Source organism: Phyllostomus discolor, chromosome 4 (genome assembly GCF_004126475.2).
Source record: "Phyllostomus discolor isolate MPI-MPIP mPhyDis1 chromosome 4, mPhyDis1.pri.v3, whole genome shotgun sequence".
Classification (NCBI taxonomy): Eukaryota; Metazoa; Chordata; class Mammalia; order Chiroptera; family Phyllostomidae; genus Phyllostomus; species Phyllostomus discolor.
Genome location: NC_040906.2, coordinates 82,621,459 through 82,634,301, shown reverse-complemented (window position 1 = coordinate 82,634,301; position 12,843 = coordinate 82,621,459). Strand labels below are relative to the sequence as shown.

General features: G+C 35.5%; 1 pseudogene; it reads right to left on the bottom strand.

Moving 5' to 3' along the window:
- Nucleotides 1–12,357: 12,357 nt before the first annotated feature.
- Nucleotides 12,358–12,643, bottom strand: LOC114494877 (annotated as a pseudogene).
- Between the last annotated feature and the right edge of the window lie 200 nt (nt 12,644–12,843).

Sequence of the window (12,843 nt, the reverse complement as noted above, 5' to 3'; positions counted from 1 at the left end):
GCAGGTGGAGGTCGAAGTCCAAATTTCATATTCAGCCTCATTGACACAGAGCTGGAGAGATTTTGCTATTGCTGAGCATGGATAGAAGTCAGAGCTCTTCATAAGGTCTTCACTGATATTTTCTGTATGGGTGGCCTAGAATTGCCTCATTAATCATCTCCACATATCCTGGCTGGGTAGCTCATTTAGTGAGAGCCTGATCCTCAACACCAAGGTCATGGGTTGGTTACCCAGTCAGGGCACATATAAGAATCAGCCAATAAATATGTAAATAAGTGAAACAACAAATTAATGTTTTTCCTTTTCTCTCTCTCATTCTCTCAAAATAAATAAATTTTAAAAAATGATTTCAACTTAACATAAATTGACACCAAAGAGTAGGGGAAAGATACTTGTTACCGCCTGGTGGGAGTTATAATCCTGCCTTCCTACTCTACCACTTTATTTGAGAGATGGTCACCTTAATTAGCCTGGCAAGGGTGAAATGTAAGTTCTCCATTCAGCACTCCTGATATGATTTGGAAGAGAACTTATTTTTTTTCTTTCTTTTTTTTTCCTGTGGTCTTTGGTTGAGGTAGACCTGTTTTCTAAATGTCTCCGTATCTTGCTAGACAGCAACTCTCCTAGTCTTTCTCTAGAGACAGCAGGATCCCACCACTTTACACCACCCGACCAAACCCCAACCCTCACCCTCCATCCTACCCTCTTTCAGCTTTACCCATGGATCATTTATACATGTCCCTTGATGAACCTTTCCCTTCTTTCCATCATTCCTCCCCGCCCCCACTCTGGTTTCTGTCAGTGTGTCTTTACTTCAATGTCTCGGGTTACATCTTGCTTTTTTATTTTGCTCATTAGGTTCCACATATAGTTGAGATTATATATTTTTGTGTATTATCACTGGGCTTATTTCATTTACTATAATGCTCTCTAGTCCCACCCATGCTGTTGTGAAGTGGGGTGTTTCTTCTTTCTCTGCTGTGTAGTAATCCATTGTGTAAATGTACCACAGTATTTTGATCCACTCATTTACTGATGGGCATTTACTGATGGGCACTGATGTGCTTCCAGCACTTGGCTATTGTAAATTGTGCTCCTATGAACACTGGGGTGCATAGGTTTTTTTGAATTGGTGTTTCAGTATCCCTAGGGTATAATCACAACAGTGGAATTGCCAGATCAAAAGGCAGTTTCATTTTTAGCTTTTCTGAGGAAATTCCATACTGTTTTCTACAGTGGTTGTACCAGTCTGCATTCCCACAAACAATGTACGAAGGTTCCTTTTTCTCTACAACCCTGCCAGCAGTTATTGTTTGTTGATTTGTTTATGATGGCTATTCTGACTTGTGTGATGTGTGATTTCTATTTGCATCTCCCTGATGACTAGTGATGCTCAACATCCTTTTATATGTCTCTGGGCCCTCTAAAAGTCCTCCTTGGAGAAGTGTTTGTTCAGGTCCTATGACCATTTTTTAATTGGATTTTTTATCCTTTTGGTGTGAAGTCCTGTGTGTTCTTTATATATTTTGGAAATCAAACCCTTATCTGAAGTATTATTGGCAAGTATAGTTTCTCATACATTTGTTTCCCTTTACATTCTGCTGATGTTTTTTTGGAATGCAGAAGCTTTGTATTTTGATGAAGTCCCACTGGTTTATTATTTACTTCATATCCCTTGCTCTAGGGGACATATCTATGAAGGTATTGCTCTATCGATTATCTGAGATTTTCCTCCCTATGTTCTCCTCTAGGACTTTTATGGTGTTGCAACTTATTTTTAAGTCTTTAATTCATCTTGACTTTATTTTTGTGTATGGTGCAAGTTGAAAATCAAGTTTCATTTTTTTGCAAGGTACCAGTCTGGATCTCCTAATGCCATTTCTTAAAGAGTTTATTTTTACTCCATTTCATGTTCCTGTCCCTTTGTTGAACATTGACCTTAGAATCATGTGTTTATTTGTGGGCTCTCTATTTTGTTCCATTGATCTATTTGTCTGTTCTCATGCCAATACCAGACGGTTTTGATTACAGCAGCATTGTGATATAGTTTGATGTCAGGTATTGTGATCCTCCCACATTGTTCTTCCTCAAAACTGCTGAGGCTGTTCTGTGTTGTTTATGGTTTCATATAAATTTTTGAAATGTTTGTTCTATATCTGTGAAATATGTCATTGGTATTTTAATAGGAATTGAATTGAATGTATAAATTGTTTTGGGTAATATGGACATTTTGATTATGTTAATTCTTCCAACCCATAAACATTGTATATTCTTCTATTTATTTGGGTTTTCTTTCTCTTTCATTGTGTTTTCTAACCCTAGCCCTTAATTTCTTTCTTCAGTGTAATGTAGAGTTCTGTGTATAGGTCATTTAACTCCTTGGTTAGGTTTATTCTTAGAAGCTTTATTTTTTGTTGCTATAGAAAATGTTTTTTTTCCCCCAAATTTCATTGTTGGTGTACAAAAATGCCTTGACATCTGAATATTGTCTTTGTATACCACTGTTTTGCTAAATTCACTTATTAGGTTGACTAACTTTTTGGTGGAGTCTATAGGGTTTTCTATGTACACAATCATGTCATCTGCAAGGAATGACAGTGTCACTTCCTACTTTCCATTTTGGATGCCTTTTATTTCTTATTCTTGTCTGATTGCAGTCACTAGGACTTAAAATACTCTGTTGAACAGAAATGCTGAAAGCAGACATCCTTGTCTTATTCCTGATCTTAGTGGAGAAGCTTTTGTTTTTTGCCTATTGAATATGGTGTTAGCTGTAGGTTTCTCCTGTATGGTTTCTGTTATGTTAAGGTATGCCCCCTCTATCCCCACTTTGTTGATTGTTTTTATCTTAAATAATCATTGTACCATATCATATACTTTTTCCCTGTCTACTGTAAGGATCATGTGATTTTTGTGTTTCTTTTTTATGTGATTTGCATTTATTGATTTGCAAATGTTGTATCATCCTTGCATTCCTGGGATGAATCCCATTTGATCATGGTGTATGACCTCTTTAATGTATTTCTGGTTGCAGTTTGCCAATATTTTGTTGAAGATTTTAGCATCTATGTTCATCAGCTATATTGGCCTGTAGTTTTGTTTTTCTTTTTCTTTTTTATGTCTTTATCTGGTTTTAGAATTAGGATGATGCTGGCTTCATGAAAATTTTTGGAATAGTCAGTGAAGGATGGGGTGAGTTTTTACTTAGACCTTTTGTAAAATTTTTCTGTGAGATAATCTAGTCAAAAGCTTTGTATGCCCAGAATTTTTTGATTACTGCTACTATTTCACTAGCTGTTATTGGTATGTTCAGGCTTTCTGCTTCTTCTTGATTCAGTTTTGGAAAATTATATTTTTCTAGAAATTTGTCCATTTCACCCAGGTTTTCCAATTTCTTGGCATATAGTTGTTCATAGTAATTTCTTACAATTCCTTATATTTCTCTCATATCAGTTGTAGTTTCTCCTCTTTCATTTGTGATTTTATTTATTTGAGTCCCCTCCCTTTTCCTCTTTATGAATCTGGTTAAAAGTTGTCAACTTTGTTTATCTCCTCAAAGAACCATCTCCTTTGGATTCTTCTTTTAGTGCTATGTCATTTAATTCTGCTCTGATCTTAATTTCCTTTATTCCACCTGTTCTGGGCTTTGTTTGTTGTTGTTTCTCCAGTTCTTGTAGAGCACAGGTGACAAACACAAGGCCTGTGGGCTGAATCCAGCCCTCCACCTTGTTTCTTCTGGCTTGGCACCCTGTGTCTACCCATCAGCAGTGCTGAGCTCTCGTTTAACTATGAAGGAGCAATTCCATTTATACAGTCCTAAACTTAACTTTGGACCTTCAAAGGCAACTGTGAGGCTGATGTGGCCCCCAGTGAAAATGAGTTTGACACCCCTGGGGTAGAGGTAGGGTTAAGTTGATTATTTGGAATGTTTCTGTTTTTTTTTTTTTTTAGGTAGGCCTGTATCACTGTAAACTTTCCTCTTAGGACTGCCTTCGATGGGTCCCATAGCTTTTGGACTGTTGTTTGTTCATTTTCCTTTAATTCCAGAAACATTTTGGTTTCTTCCTTGATCTCACTATTAACCCATTCATTATTTAACAGCTTGCTATTCAGTCTCCATGACTATAAATGCTTTTGAGTTTCTTCCTTGAGTTTGTTTCTACTTTCAAGTGTTTGTGGTCTGAGAAAAATACTTGATATTATTTTAATATTCATGAGTTTGTTGAGTCTTGTTCTGTATCCTATCATTGTGATTGTGGCCCATTATTGAAAATGTTCCATGTGCAATACTTTTGAAAATAATGTATATTTTGCTTTTTGGGGGATGGAAGGATACACACACACACACACACACTATATATATATATATATATATATATATATATATATAGAGAGAGAGAGAGAGAGAGAGAGAGAGAGAGAGAGAACAGAATGGTACATTAGATCAAATGTACTTAATTGATTCTATCAGTTGAGTACATTTAACCGATTCTATCAGTTAAGTACATTTGATTTAATGTGTCATTCTATTCCACAACATCCTTATTGATATTTTGTTTGGAAGATCTACCCATTGTTGACAGTGTTGTGTCAAAGTCTTTTAGGATAAATGTGTTGCTATCTATGTCTTTCTTGAATTCATCCAAGACTTTTCTTTTATATTTGGATGCTCCTATGTTGTGTACATATATGCTGACAATATTTATGTCTTTTTGATGGTCTTCCCTTGAATTTTATGAAGTGTCCTTCTGTGTCACTTTTCATAGCCTTTTCTTTGAAGTTTATTTTTACTGATATAAATATGACTATTCCAGCTTTTCTTTTTCTGTCATTTGCTTGGAATATTTTTATCCAATTCTTCACTTTTAGTCTGTATAGGTCTTTTGTTCTGAAGTATGTCTCTTGTAGGCAGCATATGAGCATGTCATGATTTTTTCTCCATTCAGCTACCCTATGTCTTTTGTTTGGAACATTTAATACATTAACATTTAAGGTCCTTATTGATAGGTACTTATGCCTTGCCATTTTAACCTTTTTGTACTTGTGTTCCTCATTGTCTTACTCTTTTTCTTCATCTTCATAAGCAGTCCCTTTATCATATCTTTCAATGTGGGTTTCTTGGAGGAGTATTCTTTCAGCCTTCTTTTGCCTGGGAAGCTTCTCATTTCACCATCCATTTTAATTGAGAACTTTGCTTGGTAGGGTAGTCTTGGTTGAAGACTTTTTTTCTTCTTCTTCTTCATTATTTGGAATATTTCTTGCCATTCTCTTCTGGCTTGTCATGTTTTTGTTGAGAAGTCGGCAGCTGGCCTTATCAGGGCTTCCTTGTGTATTACCTCCTGTTTCTTCCTTGTTGCCTTTATGATTCTTTTTGTCCATGCATTTTGACAATTTAATTATTATTTTTCTTAGACTGGGTCTCTTTTGGTTCATCTTGATTGTGATTTTCTGTGCTTTCTGGACTTGTATGACTGTTTCTCTCCTAAAATTAGGAAGTTTTCCATCTTTGCTTTTTCAAACAGGTTTTCTGTCCCTTGCTTCTCTTCTCCTTCTGGTATCACTATTATTAAGTTTCATGCTATCCTGCTGTTCCCTTAACACCTCTTTTTTTAGCCTTTTTTCCCTATTTTTGTTCTTCCTTGGAGTTTTTTTTTTCCCAACTTGTCTTCCAGGTACCTAATTCAATCCTCTGTTTCATCTAGCATGCTTTTGATTTCTTCTACTATGTTATTCAATTAAGAAATAATATTCTTCATGTTCTTTTGGCTATTATTGATTGTTCCTATGTCCTATTTTATGCTGGTATAGTTTGCAGTAAGTTCTTCATAGCTTTCCTGTAGTTTTTGGTAATTCTGACTGAGCTCATTGAACTTTTTTATAACCATTATTTTGAACTCAATATATGATAGTTGGATTGCCTCAGTTTCATTGAATGCTCTCTCTAAGGATTTCTCCTTTCCTTTCTGCCAGGTATTGTTTCTTTGCCTTCCTATTACATGTGAGACTCTTCTTTTTTGTTTCTGTCTCTTAAAATTATATGTTTTGACTCCTTGATTTGGTAGTGTGAACTTCTGTGGTAGGAGACCTGTGAGATTCAGTGATGTATTATCCTTGATCTCCCAAACTTGATGTTCCCAAACTTGATGCCCTTATGTCATTTATGTTGTTTTTTAAATATAATTATGTTTTGATTGTTTTTTGGTCATTCTTTCTTTGTTGAATCCTTCCCTATAGCTGGTTGACTAAGAGTCACTCTGCCTACCAAGTCTTTTATGCTGCTGTGCAGCTACTGTCACCACAAAGCTCAGGAATCAAACCCACACCAGCAAAAATTACTCCCCCCCCATAAATCCCACAATCAACTGCAAATGAACCAGTAAGAATAAGGGTGTAAAGAGATTAAGACTATTGTAAGAAAAGAGAGGGAATATGTTATGACATACTGAAAGAAAAATTATTTTGAGAGGGTAGGAGGAGCACAATAACAATTGGGATTCAGACCAATGTGAAGAGGGAAACAAATTTTACATTATGAATAAGAAAGGGAATGAAGAAAGTGGAATATACACAAATTTGATGGACAGGAAATTAATGTTAAAAAGCTATCCAGGAAAGAGAATATCACAGATCATGGAGCTGACCACTGTGGATATCATCTTGGTAGCTTCTAGTATTTACCACTGCTTTTTATTTCTTAATCCACCTTTGGCAATGTCAAGTGTTGACCTGTCTGACCTTAGGCAGCCTGTTAGAGACTCCCTGGGATGTACTTTCTGTGGTTGGCTCCTTCAGTTGTTATTGTAGTCACTCTGCACTTAGTAGTCAGGCTTAAGCACTATAGGGTAGGGCAGGATCCCTGCTGGAGTCAGGAATATTGTTTCTCCTCAGTCTGCTGCTGCTCAGAAGGGACGGATCTGCCTGAGCAGGATGGTTGCTGCCATATGGGGTGTGACTCAGCATCAGGATCCTGCCATCTACTCTTTCAGTTCTCTCCCCAAAGCTTCCATCGTCAGTCTCCCCTCAGGCTCTGCAGCCCACTTTGGCTTCACCTTGCTGGCCCCAGGGTAAACAAAAATTTGTGTGTTTTCCCTTAAAATGGCTCTTTTTCTCTCCAGCTATCCATCTCTAGCAAAAATCCAACCTGCCACTTTTTACCAATGGTTGTTTCTATGTACATTTGGGCTCTAGTTCTTTAGGCTGTAGACCCTTCCTTAGGGTTTAGACCCCACCCTTCTGAGGGAGATCCAACCAGCTGCTTAATTATTCCTATGGTGCTGCCACATGTGGGCCCCAGCCAGCCTTCTGAGAGCCTCTATCACACTCCTTACCAGTCAGGTTATGCTAAAGCTGATTCTTCTGCCTGTCCAAGGTTGTAAGGCTTCTCTTGCTATCGCTCAGTTGTTTGTTCTGGGTGATTTCTCCACAATTTAGTTGTAATTCTAGATTAGTTCTGGGAAGAGATGAATATGACTTCCATTCACTTCTCTGCCATGTTGTTCACCCCCCATTCAATGATGTTAAATCTTCCAATCCATGTACACTGTAATTGCTACCATTTATTTGTGTCTTCCTTAAGGTTTTTTTTTTTCTTCTTCTCAGTTTTGTTTTCCTAGTACAGAACTTTTACCTTCTTGGTTAAATTTATTTCTAGATACTTTATTTATCTAGTTGCTAGAATAAGTAGGGTTTTTTTCCCCCTCATTTCAGTTTCTGATATTTCATTGTTGGTGTACAAAAATGCCTTCAATTTCTTAATGTTTACTTTGTATCCTGCTATTTGGCCAAATTCACTTATTTGGTCAAGGTGTTTTTTGGTTTGTTTGTTTATTTGTTTGTTTGCTTGGTTTTGGTGGAGACCATAGATTTTTCTATGTACACTATCATGTCATCTGCAAATAATGACAGTTTTACTTCCTCTTTTCCAATTCTGATGATTTGTATTTCTTTTTTTTTTTTTTTCTGTTCCTTATGGCTGGAACTTCCAATACGATGTTGAATAAAAGTGGTGAGAGAGAAAACCCTTGTCTTGTTCTTGATCTTAAGGGAAAATCTTTTAGTTCTTGCCCTTTGAGTATGATGTTGGCTGTAGGCATCTCATGTATGGCCATTATTATGTTGAGATATACTCACTCTACTCCCACTTTGCTGAGTGTTTTTATCCTAAATGGGTGCTGTGTTTTATCAAAATATTTTCTGCATCTATTGTTATGATCATGAGATTTTTCTTGATTTTGTGTATGTAGTGTATTATGTTTATTTATTTGTGAGTGTTGCACCATCCTTATATCCCTGAGATGAATCCCACTTGATCATGGTGTATGAACTTTTTAATGTATTGCTGGATCTGGTTTACCAATATTTTGTTGTGATTTTAGCATCTGTATTCATCAGAGACATCTATATTCAAGCAGAGATATTGTCATTTAGTTTTCTTTCTTTACTGTGACTTTACCTGATTTTGGAATTAGGATAATAGTGGCCTTATAAAAATAATTTGGAAGTCTTTCCTTTTCTTGTATTATTTTTTGAATAGTTCAAGAGGGATGACAGTTAGTTCTTCTTTAAATGTTTGGTAATATTCACCTGTGAAGTCTCCTGGTTCAGGGGATTTATGTATCAGAAGATTTTTAATTAGTGATTCAATTTTAATAGTTGTTATCAGTCTATTTGGGCTTTCCACTTCTTGATTCAGTTTTGGAAAACTATATTTTATTAGAAATTTGTTTATTTTTCCTGTGCTGTCCAGTTCTTTGCATTCAATTGCTCATAATAATGTCTTACAATCCTTTGTATTTCTGTGGTATGAGTTTTAACTTTTAACTTTTGTTTCTGGTTTTATTTATTTGAGTCCACTCTCTTCTTTCTTGATGAGTCTGGTTAAAGCCTTGTAAATTTTGTTTATTTTTTCAAAGAACCATCTCCTGGATTTATTGATCCTTTGAATTGTTATTTTATTTTCTATTTCATTTAATGCTGCTCTGAACTTATGTTGTTTCCTTCCTTCTACTCACTTGGACTTTGTTTCCTGTTGCTCATTAGTTCTTGTAGATGTAGAGTTAGGTTTTGTCTTTCATATTTTTCCATCTTTTTTAGGTAGGTCTTCATTAATATGTACTTCCCTCTCAGGACTACCTTCTCTGTGTCCCATAGGTAATGGGCTGATGTGTGCTTATTTTGATTTGTTTCCAGATACTGTTTGGTTTCTTCCTTGATTTCATCGTTAACCCATTCACTATGTAATAGCATGTTTTTCAGTCTCCATGCAATTAAATGTTTTACATTTCCTTTCCTTAAAGTTGATTTCTAGTTTCAAACCATTTGGTCTGAGACAATGCTTGGTATGATTTTTCAATATTCTTGGATTCATCAAGGCTTGTTTTGTTTACTGCCATGTGATGTATGTTTGAAATTGTTTCATGTGCATTTGAAAAGAATGTATATTTTGCTGCTTTGGGGTGAATGTTTCTGTATATATCAATTAAGTTCATTTGATCTGTTGTGTCATTCAGTAACACATATCCTTGTTGATTCTTTCTTTTTATTTTTATCTATTTATTTTATTAGGAAGATCTATCCTTTGTTGACAGTAGGGTGATACAATTCCTTACTATGAGTGTGTTTGCTATAGATATCTTTCTTGAATTCCTCCCATATGTTCTTTATATATTTGGGTGCTCCTTTATTGGGTATATACATGTTAACAAGGGTTATTCATATCTTCCTGATGGACTAGTTCCTTAAGTATTTAGTAGTGACCACCTTTTCCTGTTTTTATAGCTTTTTTTTACTTTGTTTATTGATTTAATGATAGTAACCATTCTGGTAGGTATGAAGTGATATATCACTGTGGTTTCAATATACATTTTTCTAATGATTAATGATGTTGAGCACTTTCTCATATGTCTATTGACTATCTCTATGTCTTTGAAGATGTATCTATTAGATACTTAGATTACATTTCATTTTTTAAATTTATTTTTATTTAAAAATATTTATTTTAGACAGAGGGGAAAGGAGGGAGAGAGGGAGAGAAACATCAGTGTGTGGTTGCCTCTCATGTGTCCCCCACTGGGGACCTGGCCAGCAATCCAGGCATGTACCCTGACTGGGAATCAAACTGGCAACCTTTGAATGGCAGGCCAGCACTCAATCCACAGGAGCATAGCAGGCAGGACCTTGGCAATTTTTAAAAATTGGATTGTTTGTTTTTCTGGTGTTAAGTTGTATTAGTTCTTTGCATATTTTGGAAATTAAATACTTATCAGATGTATCATTGGAAAATATGTGTTCCTATTCAGTTATTTCTCTGCATTCTGTCAATGGTTTCTTTGCTGTGCAAAAGCATTTTAGTATGATGTAGTCCCATTTGTTTATTTATTTTGTTTCTCTTTCTCTAGGAGACATAGTGGCAAAAATATTGTTATGGGAATTGTCTGAGATTTTAATGCCTAGGTTTTCTTCTAATTTTTTAATAATTTTGCAACTGACATGTCCTTAATTATTTTGAGTTTATTCTTTGGTATGCTGTAAGTTTTCAACATTTTCTATAGAAATAACACAAAGCTAACAGAGTCTTTCCTCTCACATAATTTTATTTTTTAAATACTGTTTTGGGGTCTTGGCTGGCATAGCTCAGTGGATTGAGCTCGGGCTGGGAACCAAAGTGTCGCAGGTTCGATTCCCAGTCAGGGTACATGCCTGGGTTGCAGGCCATAACCCCCAGCAACCCCACATTGATGTTTCTCTCTCTCTCTCTCTCTCCCTCTCTCTCTCTCTCTCTCTCTCTCTCTCTCTCTCTCTCTCTCTCTCCCCCTTCTCTCTCTAAAAATAAATAAATAAAATCTTTAAAAAATACTGTTTTGGGGGCTTCATTGAATTTTTTTTCTGAAGCTTCACCATTAATTTTTGGCAATGCCACATTTGATCTATCTCCATAGTTTCTTTTCAGAAATACTTCTTACCGAGTGTCATGTTCACAGTGAACTCCATGTCTTTAATTTCACTTGGGTGAACTGGATGGCGTCTCCCAAAGCAATGGGTCAGCCAAATGTGTAAAGTCCCATTCTCCCCAGTCAAACTCCACCCTTAGCACTGTGTGGTCATAGTATCCCATGTCAACATTTAGTTCAAATCCTCCCTTTTGGGACAGAGAGAGGTTTCAGTTATTCAGCATAGGCCATAGGTTTTGTTTGTTAATGTACAGGGGAATATGGCCAGGCTAGGACAGCAGTATAGACCTCTGTTGCACAAGTGAATCTTATAATGTTTCACAGTAAATGAGAAACAACAAGCTTAAGCTTTTTCAGCTTCAAAATTAAATCCAAAGATTTATCAAATAAAATTGAAAAAAATTATCAGGATCTTATCAATTTACTTCTCTGACAATTCATCTTAGGTTGAGGTAAAATTTATTTTTCTTTTTAAAGATGTTATTCATTTATTTTTAGGTAAGGGAAGGGAAGGAGAAAGAGAGGGAGAGAAACATCAATGTGTCATTGCCATTCCTGTGCCCCAGACTGGGGACCTGGCCTGCAACCCAAGCAGGTGACCTAGACTGGGAATCAAACCTGCAACCCTTTGGTTTGCAGGCCATCGATCCATCCTCTGAGTCATAGCAGCCAGGGCATAATTTTTTATTAATTCTTTTAAAGAAACAATGTTCAATAAACTTTAAAGTAAATACTATTGTAAGGTGCTCAGTTCATGAAAAGAAAAAAACTATAGCTAAATATTTTAAGCATAATTTGCAGACAAATGTAGCAAATTGCATAATAAACTTTTTATTTACAATTAATTTATAATTTCACTGTGCTTTTACATGTCATGCCACTTGAATGTATAGAAAGTAACATGAGAAGTGTAATAAGCATTAGCAGGTGCATGTTTCTATTGAGCCTCTCAGCCCCATCTCCAATGCCTTCTGCCAGGTGATGTACCTACATTCAATGCCACCCAGCTCCTAAAAAGAGCCCTAAAAACCATAATTACCAGCATTCTTAATATGCTGTGCTGTTTTACATATTTATTTTGTTGTATATGTTTTTGTTTAGAAATAAATATCAAATTTATTTCAAATTAAAAAAATAGAAATTGTCTGAAAAAAATTAGTGGAGCAAATCAACTCAAAAAAAGAATGCTGCAGTTTGGTGATGACATTTATTGGAATGACTAGAGGAAAATAAAATTCCATTTAGCTTAATAATTTGTAAGTTATCTATAAATTAACATTTCAGGAGTGGAAGAATCCCTGGTCATTTCTTACCATCAAAATTTACTCAGGTTTCTCTTTTTAATACCTTCTACATTTAGAGGCAGTCGTACAAAATCTCTTATTTTTTATAAGATTAATTCTTTTTTTCAGACAACTCTCAGTGGAGTGGTAATTAGTACAACACTATCTCCCTAGGAAAAAATCATCAAAAGAGTCTGTTTTATTGATTTACATAGCTCTTCATATCTTTCTTCAGCAATTTCTATAGAAGTAAACTCCACATTTTCCAGTATCATATTTAAACATTGATCACAAGCATATAATCTACTTTGAAGTTCTCTGTTATTTCTCATTTTCACATCAATTCATTCATCCAGGCTGAGCTTCTTCTGTGGTATTGGCAGTTTGTTGTGGGTGAATGTCAGCTGCCATATATTAAAACCCTGATTTTTTTCATTAAGATTTATTTAAGGCAGTCACTATTATCATCATCAAATTGTATAAGAAGAATCATGCTTAGAAAGGTTAAATAATCAGAGCTAATAGTCAAGCTAAGATTCTAACTTAATGATGTGTGGCCTAGAAGGATCCAATTCTCTCACACTTCAAGCTCTTGTCATAATATCCTGATA